Genomic DNA, 12140 nt, shown 5'->3' on the forward strand with positions numbered 1-12140 from the left:
CCTGGTGATCGAGTCTGGCTCTCTACCAGAAACCTGCCCCTCCGCCTGCCCTGTCGGAAACTGGGTCGGCGGTTTGTAGGGGCCATTTAAAGTCCTGAGAAGGTTGAACGAGGTATGTTATAGATTACAGCTACCTGTGGAGTATAAGTGTATTAACCCCTCGTTCCATGTGTCCCTTCTCAGGCCGGTGGTAGCGGGCCCACTCCAAGAAGATGAGATCTTGGAGACTCCCTCCGCCCCCGTTGGACATTGAGGGGGCACCGGCGTACTCCGTGAGATCCATCTTGGATTCGAGACGTCGGATGGGGGGTCTCCAGTATCTAGTGGAGTGGGAGGGGTACGGTCCGGAGGAGCGGTGCTGGGTGCCGAGGAGAGACGTGTTGGACCCGTCGCTCCTGACGGAGTTCCATCGGAGGCATCCGACGCGCCCTGCGCTCGCGTCCCCTGGTCGCCCCCGAGGCCGGAGTCGGCGCACGTCTGGAGCCGCGCGTCAAGGGGGGTACTGTCACGGATTCGGCCGAGGCTGCCTCTCTCCCTTGTTCGGGCAGGCTTCGGCGTTCGTCGTCTCCGGAATTCTAGCTGCCACCGATAGATGTTTCATGTTCGTTTGCTTTTGTCTGTTTGTTTCCACACCTGTTTCTGTTTTGACGTAATTAGTGTCCTATAAGTTTCTCGTTGTGTTTGTCTAGTGTTGTATATGATTGTTTCCGTCAGTGTTGTGTCTTGCTCGGTTGAGCGTATTTCTCCACTGTGCTGGAGCTTATTTGCACTTGTGTGTGCACCGTTTCATTTGGTCGCACCTGTTGGTGAGCATCTACCTTTCGCCTTCGTGCGTGTTTTTGCTGTCGGGCTTAGTTGTCCTGTTGCCTGTGTTTGGGCCAGTATACAGCTTTTTGGAACATTCAGTCTGCGTCCTGCGTTTGATTCCTACACTACACCTACAACACGCCCTGACACAAGTTCTCCCACTTAAAAAGATGAGAGAGGCCTGTAATTTTCATCATAGGTACACGTCAACTATGACAGACAAAATGAGGGAAAAAAATCCAGAAAATCACATTGTAGGATTTTCTATGAATTTATTTGCAAATTATGGTGGAAAATAAGTATTTGGTCAATAACAAAAGTTTCTCAATACTTTGTTATATACCCTTTGTTGGCAATGACACAGGTCAAACGTTTTCTGTAAGTCTTCACAAGGTTTTCACACACTGTTGCCGGTATTTTGGCCCATTCCTCCATGCAGATCTCCTGTTTTGGGGCTGTCGCTGGGCAACACGGACTTTCAACTCCCTCCAAAGACTTTCTATGGGGTTGAGATCTGGAGACTGGCTAGGCCACTCCAGGACCTTGAAATGCTTCTTACGAAGCCACTCCTTCGTTACCCGGGCGGTGTGTTTGGGATCATTGTCATGCTGAAAGACCCAGCCACGTTTCATCTTCAATGCCCTTGCTGATGGAAGGAGGTTTTCACTCAAAATCTCACGATCAATCAATCAATCAATCAATTTTATTTTATATAGCCCTTCTTACATCAGCTAATATCTCGAAGTGCTGTACAGAAACCCAGCCTAAAACCCCAAACAGCTAGTAATGCAGGTGTAGAAGCACGGTGGCTAGGAAAAACTCCCTAGAAAGGCCAAAACCTAGGAAGAAACCTAGAGAGGAACCAGGCTATGAGGGGTGGCCAGTCCTCTTCTGGCTGTGCCGGGTGAAGATTATAACAGAACCATGCCAAGATGTTCAAAAATGTTCATAAGTGACAAGCATGGTCAAATAATAATCAGGAATAAATCTCAGTTGGCTTTTCATAGCCGATCATTAAGAGTTTAAAACAGCAGGTCTGGGACAGGTAGGGGTTCCATAACCGCAGGCAGAACAGTTGAAACTGGAATAGCAGCAAGGCCAGGCGGACTGGGGACAGCAAGGAGTCACCACGGCCGGTAGTCCCGACGTATGGTCCTAGGGCTCAGGTCTCTCAGTTGGCTTTTCATAGCCGATCATTAAGAGTTGAAAACAGCAGGTCTGGGACAGGTAGGGGTTTCGTAGCCGCAGGCAGAACAGTTGAAACTGGAATAGCAGCAAGGCCAGGCGGACTGGGGACAGCAAGGTGTCATCATGCCCGGTAGTCCTGACGTATGGTCCTAGGGCTCAGGTTCTCAGAGAGAAAGAGAGAACGAGAGAATTAGAGAGAGCATACTTAAATTCACACAGGACACTGGATAAGACAGGAGAAGTACTCCAGGTATAACCAACTAACCCCAGCCCCCGACACATAAACTACTGCAGCATAAATACTGGAGGCTGAGACAGGAGCGGTCCGGAGACACTGTGGCCCCATCCGAAGAAACCCCCGGACAGGGCCAAACAGGAAGGATATAACCCCACCCACTCCGCCAAAGTACAGCCCCCGCACCACTAGAGGGATATCCCCAACCACCAACTTACAATCCTGAGACAAGGCCGAGTATAGCCCACAGAGGTCTCCACCACAGCACAAACCAAGGGGGGGGCGCCAACCCAGACAGGAAGATCACGTCAGTAACTCAACCCACTCAAGTGACGCACCCCTCCCAGGGACGGCATGGCCCCATTCATTATTTCCTTTACACGGATCAGTCGTCCTGGTCCCTTTGCAGAAAAACAGCCCCAAAGCATGATGTTTCCACCCCCATGCTTCACAGTAGGTATGGTGTTCTTTGGATGCAACTCAGCATTCTTTGTCCTCCAAACACGACGAGTTGAGTTTTTACCAAAAAGTTATATTTTGGTTTCATCTGACCATATGGCATTCTACCAATCCTCTTCTGGATCATCCAAATGCACTCTAGCAAACTTCAGACGGGCCTGGACATGTACTGGCTTAAGCAGGGGGACACGTCTTGCACTGCAGGATTTGAGTCCCTGGCGGCATAGTGTGTTACTGATGGTAGGCTTTGTTACTTTGGTCCCAGCTCTCTGCAGGTCATTCACTACGTCCCCCCGTGTGGTTCTGGGATTTTTGCTCACCGTTCTTGTGATCATTTTGACCCCACGGGGTGAGATCTTGCGTGGAGCCCCAAAATCGAGGGAGATTATCAGTGGTCTTGTATGTCTTCCATTTCCTAATAATTGCTCCCACAGTTGATTTCTTCAAACCAAGCTGCTTACCTATTGCAGATTCAGTCTTCCCAGCCTGGTGCAGGTCTACAATTTTGTTTCTGGTGTCCTTTGACAGCTCTTTGGTCTTGGCCATAGTGGAGTTTGGAGTGTGACTGTTTGAGGTTGTGGACAGTTGTCCTTTATACTGATAACAAGTTCAAACAGGTGCCATTAATACAGGTAACGAGTGGAGGACAGAGGAGCCTCTTAAAGAAGAAGTTACAGGTCTGTGAAAGCCAGAAATCTTGCTTGTTTGTAGGTGACCAAATACTTATTTTCCACCATAATTTGCAAATAAATTCATTAAAAATCCTACAATGTGATTTTCAGGAATTTTATTTCTCAATTTGTCTGTCATAGTTGACGTGTACCTATGATGAAAATTACAGGCCTCTCTCATCTTTTTAAGTGGGAGAACTTGCACAATTGGTGGCTGACTAAATACTTTTTTTCCCCACTGTATATGTCGAGAAACGTGGCTATTTTCCTCGAAAGTACGTAATGTCATGATTCCAAAGCTATACAACACTACAGATAGCAAGTTAATTATCTCACATCTCTGAAAAGCTTTGTAATGTGGTACTTCTTGTTGACGAAATTCATGCTAATGTTTTTATTTTTTGCTAGTGCCCAATAGACTCCCATTCACTCCTTGAAGGAGAGCACTCCTTGTCCCAGAATTGCCCAGAATGCACTGCGGGGCCCACTGATGTAGCATGGGCAATGTTCCCATCTCCTCAACAGTATATCTGCTGTTGTGAATGTTAGATCAACGTTTAATGCCATCTGGATGCTATTGGGTACAGTACTATTTTAACATCTTATCAGGAATCCGTTGAGCAGTGATTAAGCTAGGTTACTGATCTGATAAGGCCGCCTGCTCTCTACAGTGAGCTGCTGTTAAATGTGTGTTAAGTTCTGCCTACAGGCGACACCACACAGCGTTCAGTCCATGCCTGAGGAGCAGACTCACTGGGCAGACACATTCCTTAAAGGGCAACGTCTCACTAAGCACGCCTTGACCTGCCCGAGGGGGGTGTTTGTGAGAGATAGTGTGTGTGTGTGTGTCATGAGTGTGTGTTTGTATCAAAGTGTGTATGTCCTTTTATGTACTGTATGTGTCTGTGTCTGTGAGAGGGAGCACTATATCCTGAGGATTCTTAGTTGTTGTTAATTTCCTGTTCAGAGACAAAATAAGCACATAAAGGCCAAACGACACTCTTCCCTGGCCTTCAACCACATCACAGCAGTTTTCCACACAAGTGGCTAACCACAGATAATTATACAATTAAAACAATTTTCCACGTCCATCTGATCTATTTTGCCATTAGAATGACACTAGAGCCTCACTCTATCTTTCCCTGAGCACTACCCTCTCCTCTCGATCACGCGACTAGACAGAAACCTCCGCAATAGAAGAAAACGCTAACTGAGCTGTGAGGAATAGGGGGTCTATTTGTTTAGCAGGATGTTAATGAATAAAGCAGGACCCGGTGGCATTCAGTATGAACCACCATTTTCATAGGGCCACAAGGAAATGGAGAGGTTCATTTGACTGTTGGTTTAAATTAACCTTCAGTTGCTGAGAGAAAAGGACCTGAGTGACATTACTATTTTCTAAGACAATACTCCCTTATGCTCGTCGTACTTGACATAAATTATTCATTATGAAAAAGAAAAGCAGAGCTATACAAATAAGTCATAAATTAAAGGTCAATACAAACTGGCATTGTGAGATAAATCAAATACAAATTAATACATACAGTGGCTTGCGAAAGTATTCACCCCCCTTGGCATTTTTCCTATTTTGTTGCCTTACAACCTGGAATTAAAGGAGTTTTTTGGAGGGTTTGTATCAATTGATTTACACTACATGCCTACCACTTTGAAGATGCAAAATAAAAAAAATTGTGAAACAAACAAAAAATAAGACACAAAAACAGAAATCTTGAGCGCGCATAACTATGTAGAGCCACCTTTTGCAGCAATTACAGCTGCAAGTCTCTTGGGGTATGTCTCTATAAGCTTGGCACATCTAGCCACTGGGATTTATGCCTATTCTTCAAGGCAAAACTGCGGTTCCGCTGGTGTACAGCAATCTTTAAGTCGTACCACAGATTCTCAATTTGATTGAGGTCTGGGCTTTGACTAGGCCATTCCAAGACATTTAAATGTTTCCCCTTAAACCACTTGAGTGTTGCTTTAGCAGTATGCTTAGGGTCATTGTCCTGCTGGAAGGTGAACCTCCGTCCCAGTCTCAAATCTCTGGAAGACTGAAACAGGTTTCCCTCAAGAAGTTCCCTGTATTTCGCCATCCATCATTCCTTCAATTCTGACCAGTTTCCCAGTCACTGCCGATGAAAAACATCCCCACAGCATGATGCTGCCACCACCATGCTTCACTGTTGGGATGGTGTTCTCAGGGTGATGAGAGGTGTTGGGTTTGCACCAGGCATAGCATTTTCCTTGATGGCCAAAAAGCTCAACTTTAGTCTCATCTGACCAGAGTACCTTCTTCCATATGTTTGGGGAGTCTCCCACATGCCTTTTGGCGAACACCAAATGTGTTTGCTTTTTTTTCTTCTTTAAGCAATGGCTTTTTTCTGGCCACTCTTCCGTAAAGCCCTGTTCTGTGGAGTGTACGGCTTAAAGTGGTCCTATGGAAAGATACTCCAATCTCTGCTGTGGAGCTTTGCAGCTCATTCAGGGTTATCTTTGGTCTCTTTGTTGCCCTCCTTGCCTGGTCCATGAGTTTTGGTGGGCGGCCCTCTCTTGGCAGGTTTGTTGTGGTGCCATTTCTTTCAATTTTTTTCAATAATGGATTTAATGGTGCTCCGTGGGATGTTCAAAGTTTCGGATATTTTTTTATAACCCAACCCTGTTCTGTACTTCTCCACAACTTTGTCCCTGACCTGTTTGGAGAGCTCCTTGGTCTTCATGGTGCCGCTTGCTTGGTGGTACCCCTTGCTTAGTGGTGTTGCAGACTCTGGGACCTTTCGGAACAGGTGTATATATACTGAGATCATGTGACAGATCACGTGACACTTAGATTGCACACAGGTGGACTTTATTTAACTAGTTATGTGACTTCTGAAGGCAATTGGTTGCACCAGATCTTATTTAGGGGCTTCATATTAAAGGGGGTGAATACATATGCACGCACCACTTTTCCGTTATTTATTTTATTTCACTTCACCAGTTTGGACTATTTTGTGTATGTAAATGACATGAAATCCAAATAAAAATCCATTTAAATTACAGGTTGTAATGCAACAAAATAGGAAAAACACCAAGGGGGATGAATACTTTTGCAAGGCACTGTATATTTGAGTGAATCAGATGTACTGTTGTTGCCTCAACAATGCATGGGTGTATTTAGTTGTTTTGCACACCCGCATCTTTAGTAATAGGGTAGCTAACGTTAGCTAAACAAACACTAACTAGATGGTAGCTAACTGTTAGCTAGCTAGTTACATGAATAATTGAGAGCTAGCTTTAGCTATGTTATGAAAACATTGAGAAAACAGGATTGTAATGTATACTGAACAAAAATATAAATGCAACATTTTACTGAGTTACAGTACATATAAGGAAATCAGACAATTGAAATAAATTCATTAGGCCCTAATCTATGGATTTCACATGACTGGGCAGGGGCACAGCCATGGATGGGCCTGGGAGGGCATAGGCCCACCCACTTGGGAGCCAGGCCCACTCACTGGGGAGCCTGGCCCAGCCATTAAGAAATATTTTTTTCCCCACAAAAGGGCTTTATTACAGACAGACATTTTATTAGGCACATAACATTTTTTGGTGCATGCACAGCGCATGCACATATAGGATGTCCCGTACTGGGAAGAAATTAATTCTACTTTCACCCCAGGTCACTTTATTTGAACTAAGAAAATACACTTCATGACACTGTCAAGAAGCATTATGACCATCCTGTGTCACTTTACTTGGACTAAGAAAATGCACTTTTTGACACTGTCAAGAAGTATCATGACCATCAGAATCATATAAACCAGATAGCCTATCAGATACATGCCCTTAAGTCAGTCATCAGTCACAAAGAGGGTGTCTTGTCCTGCTCCTGAAATCTGCTCCTACATTTATCCCAGCCATCAGCAACAGAGCATTTGGATAGGTACATGTCTGACATCAATGTGTGTGCAATTACAATGATAATGCTACATTTCAGAAAATGTTATATAACATAAACATTACTGTTTACAAGCAGGCTATGGTGTAATGGAATGGTTTGCCTTGTATGGTAGGTTTTGTGGGTTTTGACACTCTTATGTATTGTCTGTGAGGACTCCTCATTTCTTCCCGAGACCAGCTGAGTCCAGCGGAGTAAAACAACTCATAATTATCAGCTTCCATTCAGTCAGAGTATAAAACCGCTTCGCCAGGCCAAATATATACACTTCTTTCTTGAAACATTATTATCTTAACAGCCTTTATATAAAAATAAAGAAAAACCCTTGAATGAGTAGGTGTGTCCAAACTTTTGACTGGTACTGTATGCCTCATCACAATTCTATCTCGGGGGGCTACGGATAGTTCATTGGATTTCATGGTATAGTTTCTGCTCTGACATGCACTGTCAACTGTGGGACCATATATAGACAGGTGTGTTTCTTTCTAAATCATGTCTAAAGAATTTAATTGGCCACAGATGGACTCCAATCAAGATGTAGTGACATCTCAAGGATGATTAAAGGAAATTGGATGCACCTGAGCTCATTTTGGTGTCATAGGAAAGGGGTGTGAATACTTATGTAAATTACATATTTCTGTATTTATTTTTAATAAATTTGCTCAAATTTCTAGAAACATGTTTTCACTTTGTCATTATGGGGTATTGTGTGTAGATAGTTGAGGAAAAAATGGACTTAATACATTTAGAATTCAGGCTGTAACACAACAAAATGTGGAATAAATAATGGGGTATGAATACTTTCTGAAGGCACTGTATGTCAGAGCCAGGGGAGTGACCTCCCTCTGGCCAAGCAGATTGAGCCTTGCCCTCCTGGCTCTAGCCTGCAGAGGAACCTCGACCTGGAAATCCTGCCTCTCTCCCAGTCCACCCACTGAGGACAAGGAACTCAGATAGGAACTCCTTTTCAAGAAGTTAAAGGAAAATGTGCGTCCGCCCAGGCCAGTATGCCTGCGTCTAGTCAGTCTCAACCACAATAGGAACCCTTTTATGTTTATCGGCGATCTTGATGAGGATACATACCCATTAGGTTTCAGACTCGCCATAGAGGAGGTCTGTGGTATTAGCCATGAACAAGTGCACCATCAGCACAGAGAGAGACTCAAACCATTGACCACAGAGACCACAAATGAGGCGTTAAGTAGAGTGGCACAGTAGCAGATTTACCCCTCTTCTCCTCTCATTCATGCATGTGTCCGCTCTCCCTCTATCCACTCCTCGCCTAACCAGCCCATCTCCCTCTTTCTCCCTCTCTCACTCCCACCATTTCACATTTACATCAAAACATGTTGAAAGGCCCACAATGCTTTGCCACAAAATAACAACTGTCACCTTCAGCAGAATTCATTAAATCAATGTTAATGTTGTCTTCCTCTAATGTAATTTCTGTAATTGAAATTTAATTTTCCAACAATATTTGGGGAGATTTTTAATTGACGCTTGCTGTAATTAATTGCTGGGCTAAAACCAAGGCAGAGGCTGGGAGAAGTTAAAATACGCAACCTGACACAGAGATTGGGAGAGAGGATAGGGGTACTGGCGAGGCGAGCCGGGGAGAGGGGCCTGCTGGGACAGTTTCATCATCACGCCCCCCCTGCTGATGGGATAGGGGAAGGGAGGGGGAGATAGACGCTTCTTCACAGTCGGGAGATTTAATTGCACACAGATTCCATTACCTCCGCACAAATGTCACGTTCACTTCTGATCAGTGGCAAGGCAGGCCCTGGCAGTCAGCCAGACTAGAGTGCAGAAAGTATTCAGCCAATCAGAGCACCCATGGCTGACAGAGGAGAGGGACAGGGAGACTAGAGCATGCCAAAGACGTTAAAAACAAAGGAGTGTCACACACAAAGCTGCCGATGCTACTACGACCGGTGTATCATTCAGGGAGTAAAGTGTGTATTTTTTGTTTTGATTGCTACTTTTCATTGATTTTGCCAATATGACACAAGGTGATCATTTAGAATGATATAGTCATTAAAATTGAAAGACTGCCATCTGTATGATGATATTCTGTCGACCATGAAGGCCTGATTCACACAGTCCCCGTTCTGTGTTAAAAAATGCAATGTTAGAAATCTAACCCTAAAACTGTTTTTGACTAAACAAAAGAGAAAACATGTTTAGTCTAATTTAAGTCACCATTCAAGATTCATACATGTGCAGTAATATTTTCTGCAATGCATCAACATACTTAAAACTATGTTCAACAAAGTTTCAATATGACAAACTTGTACAATTTATTTTAAGTTGTGTCATTATTTAAAGTCATAATGCAATTTGGTTAAATAAAATTGAACATTATTTGATGGCATGAACAATTAGAAATTCTTGAAAATACTTTTTCAGTATCTGTTGGTATCTAGTTTAACCTAATTATAATGAGATGCAAATTAGCAAAATAAGTTAAATCGTACTGTGCTGCAGACTAGTTCACAGAGAGGCAGAGCACACATAAGAAATTAAAAGTAATTTTAGGGTAGATGTAGATAGAGTAAGAATGTGCACATACCGTGTTCACTCGTGTAGGAAAGACTGGCGTTCCATTCTTCCAATGAGAATTCAGCTCAGGGTCTTTGGGGGCGGGATCATCAGGAGTTCACAGATTACACTTTATTGCGAGGGACAGACAGAAGAGAAGGACAGGGGAGATAGATGTCTATTACAAACAGGAAGTGAAAAGGTGGGGAAAGTACAGTTCACTTAACCCACATCAACCGGAGTGAAATAATCAAAGGGAAAATTAAACGTGATCAGTTCCAACCACACATATTTTACATGAGTTATGACACACTGATTCCTGTTGTCATCTCCTGACCTAAATACATATCGAGTCATCTCACTGTTTAAAACTTTACAAACACAGATTAGTATGACTGATATTTAACACTAATCTCACGATTGCATAATGTGGTGATGATGCTGCTGATGAAAATGTCAGTGTTAACCAAATAACATCGTATACAACTACAGAACTCTGATTCCCATCTAACTCTGCATGTTCTCAGTGACACATTGAACTATAAACCCACACCATCATCTGTGAGCTCTCTCTCAAAATAATCTGAATTTGCAAGGCCATTTTCTGAACACCATTCAGAAAATTCAGTCAGTTACAAAATTACATTTGTGAACTTGGTCATCGGACCGATCTAAAATAAATGCCAGCCAATATTGACTTCTCCACATGCTGTACATGCTTGTTAAAATATGCATTCATAAGACAACAACACATTTGTGTGTGTGTGTGTGTGTGTGTGCGTGCGTGACCATCTATATCTTTAGGCCTATCTGTTTATGGCATGAGCGTATAATGCACCTTTGTTCTCCCACCAGAAGAACAGAACAAGAAGATCCAGCTCCATTAATTGACCTTGCCTATGAGAGCCAGTGTCAAAAGACCAAATATATAACTCTTGACTCTCTCTGTGCAGCAGTAGTGTGTAGAGGCCCCAAACCAGACACAACAAGCCACAGGCCCGCCATCCCAACTCCTCATAATTCATGAGTGTGGAATTCAGCTAACCCCATTAACGCGGTGTTGTTTCCACAGCCGAGACACATTCCATCAGCCTCTGAACCCCAGATAAGACCCCTCTGATTACCCGCCTGCATGCCTGTCATTACTCAAAAAAATATGTTGATCCCAATAGACGGCGTCACCCATCTGAATTTATGGCTGAACCATTGGGGCTCCACTTTGCTCAAAAGAGCATTGGCTCAAAAAGGCCCTGTAACTTTGAGACCCCGCACAGAAGGCACTCAACGGGCTATTGAGAAAAGACTTGGGAAAAGCATAACACCACACAGAATTTACAATGGCTCCAAGAAAATCTAATTGATGAGATCATTCTAAAGAGATTAGATTCATGCATGGTCTCATGTAAGGGAGGTAAAGAAAGTACTTTTGAAGGTAGGTACTTTTATTTCACTTCGCAAATTAGCAGGCAGCAGTTAAAGAGTAGTGGTTTAGTTTATAGTTGTGCCACTGCTTTCCATCCATAAAACTGAACAAACAGCCAAACACTGTAAGATACAGTACATTATCTTGAAAGTCATATCCACTGCGGCAACATCCAATACATATATACAGTACAACAGCTAAGCTATTTTTCACTTGTGGACTTCCACACAGCAGCTGCTCAACACACAACTTTCAGCTTTAGAAGCATGTGGTTTTAATCTCTCCTTTTCACCCAAATTACAATCTTTGTCAGTTTCATAAGGAACTCGTAACCAGCGACTTTAAAGTAGTGTGTTAATTGCTACTTATTTGTGTGTCATGTTTCCAAGCGATCTGACCACAAACTTGTGGAGAAGGTGTTTGTTCTACCCAGGTCCATGAAACATCAGGTAGACTGGATGGGAGCAAGGACAACCTACTCTTCCCCCTCCATGTCCAATACACAGAGGGCACCACACAATAATGGCCCCATTGACAAAAGTCAATACCAAAACATTATAGATGGACTGAATGGCGGTTGGTTGCCTCAGTCCACCTGAGCTGCGACTGCCAGTCATCAGGTAGCTAGCATGGCTCCATCTGACTGTAGAGAGAGAACATGGTGGTTGGATCGGATCAATGGCTTGACCCATTAAGTCACAGCACTCCTAGTACCTCATCTAATAAGAGCCGGGCTCCAGGAGCACCCATGGCTGACCCATGCTGCTGGTAACAATTATAAGAGAGTGGTCTTTCAGCAGCGACGCCCACTTGACCTGGCAGCGCAAAGGCAAGGAGGAGATCCACATGATTTAAACTCCTCCCTAAGACGTG

At 43.7% G+C, this 12140-nt stretch overlaps 1 protein-coding gene across 7 annotated transcripts in view; it reads right to left on the minus strand.

Moving 5' to 3' along the window:
- The window catches only part of LOC121578273 (forkhead box protein P1-B), a 210146-nt gene that overhangs the window by 162992 nt on the left and 35014 nt on the right, over positions 1-12140 (minus strand). For all 7 annotated transcript variants that reach the window (XM_045223875.1, XM_045223874.1, XM_045223878.1 and 4 more), the window contains exon 2: positions 9876-9974. The gene's annotated coding sequence lies outside the window, so the exon portion shown is untranslated. The remainder of the gene's footprint in view (positions 1-9875; positions 9975-12140) is intronic.

This window comes from Coregonus clupeaformis, chromosome 12 (genome assembly GCF_020615455.1).
Source record: "Coregonus clupeaformis isolate EN_2021a chromosome 12, ASM2061545v1, whole genome shotgun sequence".
NCBI lineage: Eukaryota > Metazoa > Chordata > Actinopteri > Salmoniformes > Salmonidae > Coregonus > Coregonus clupeaformis.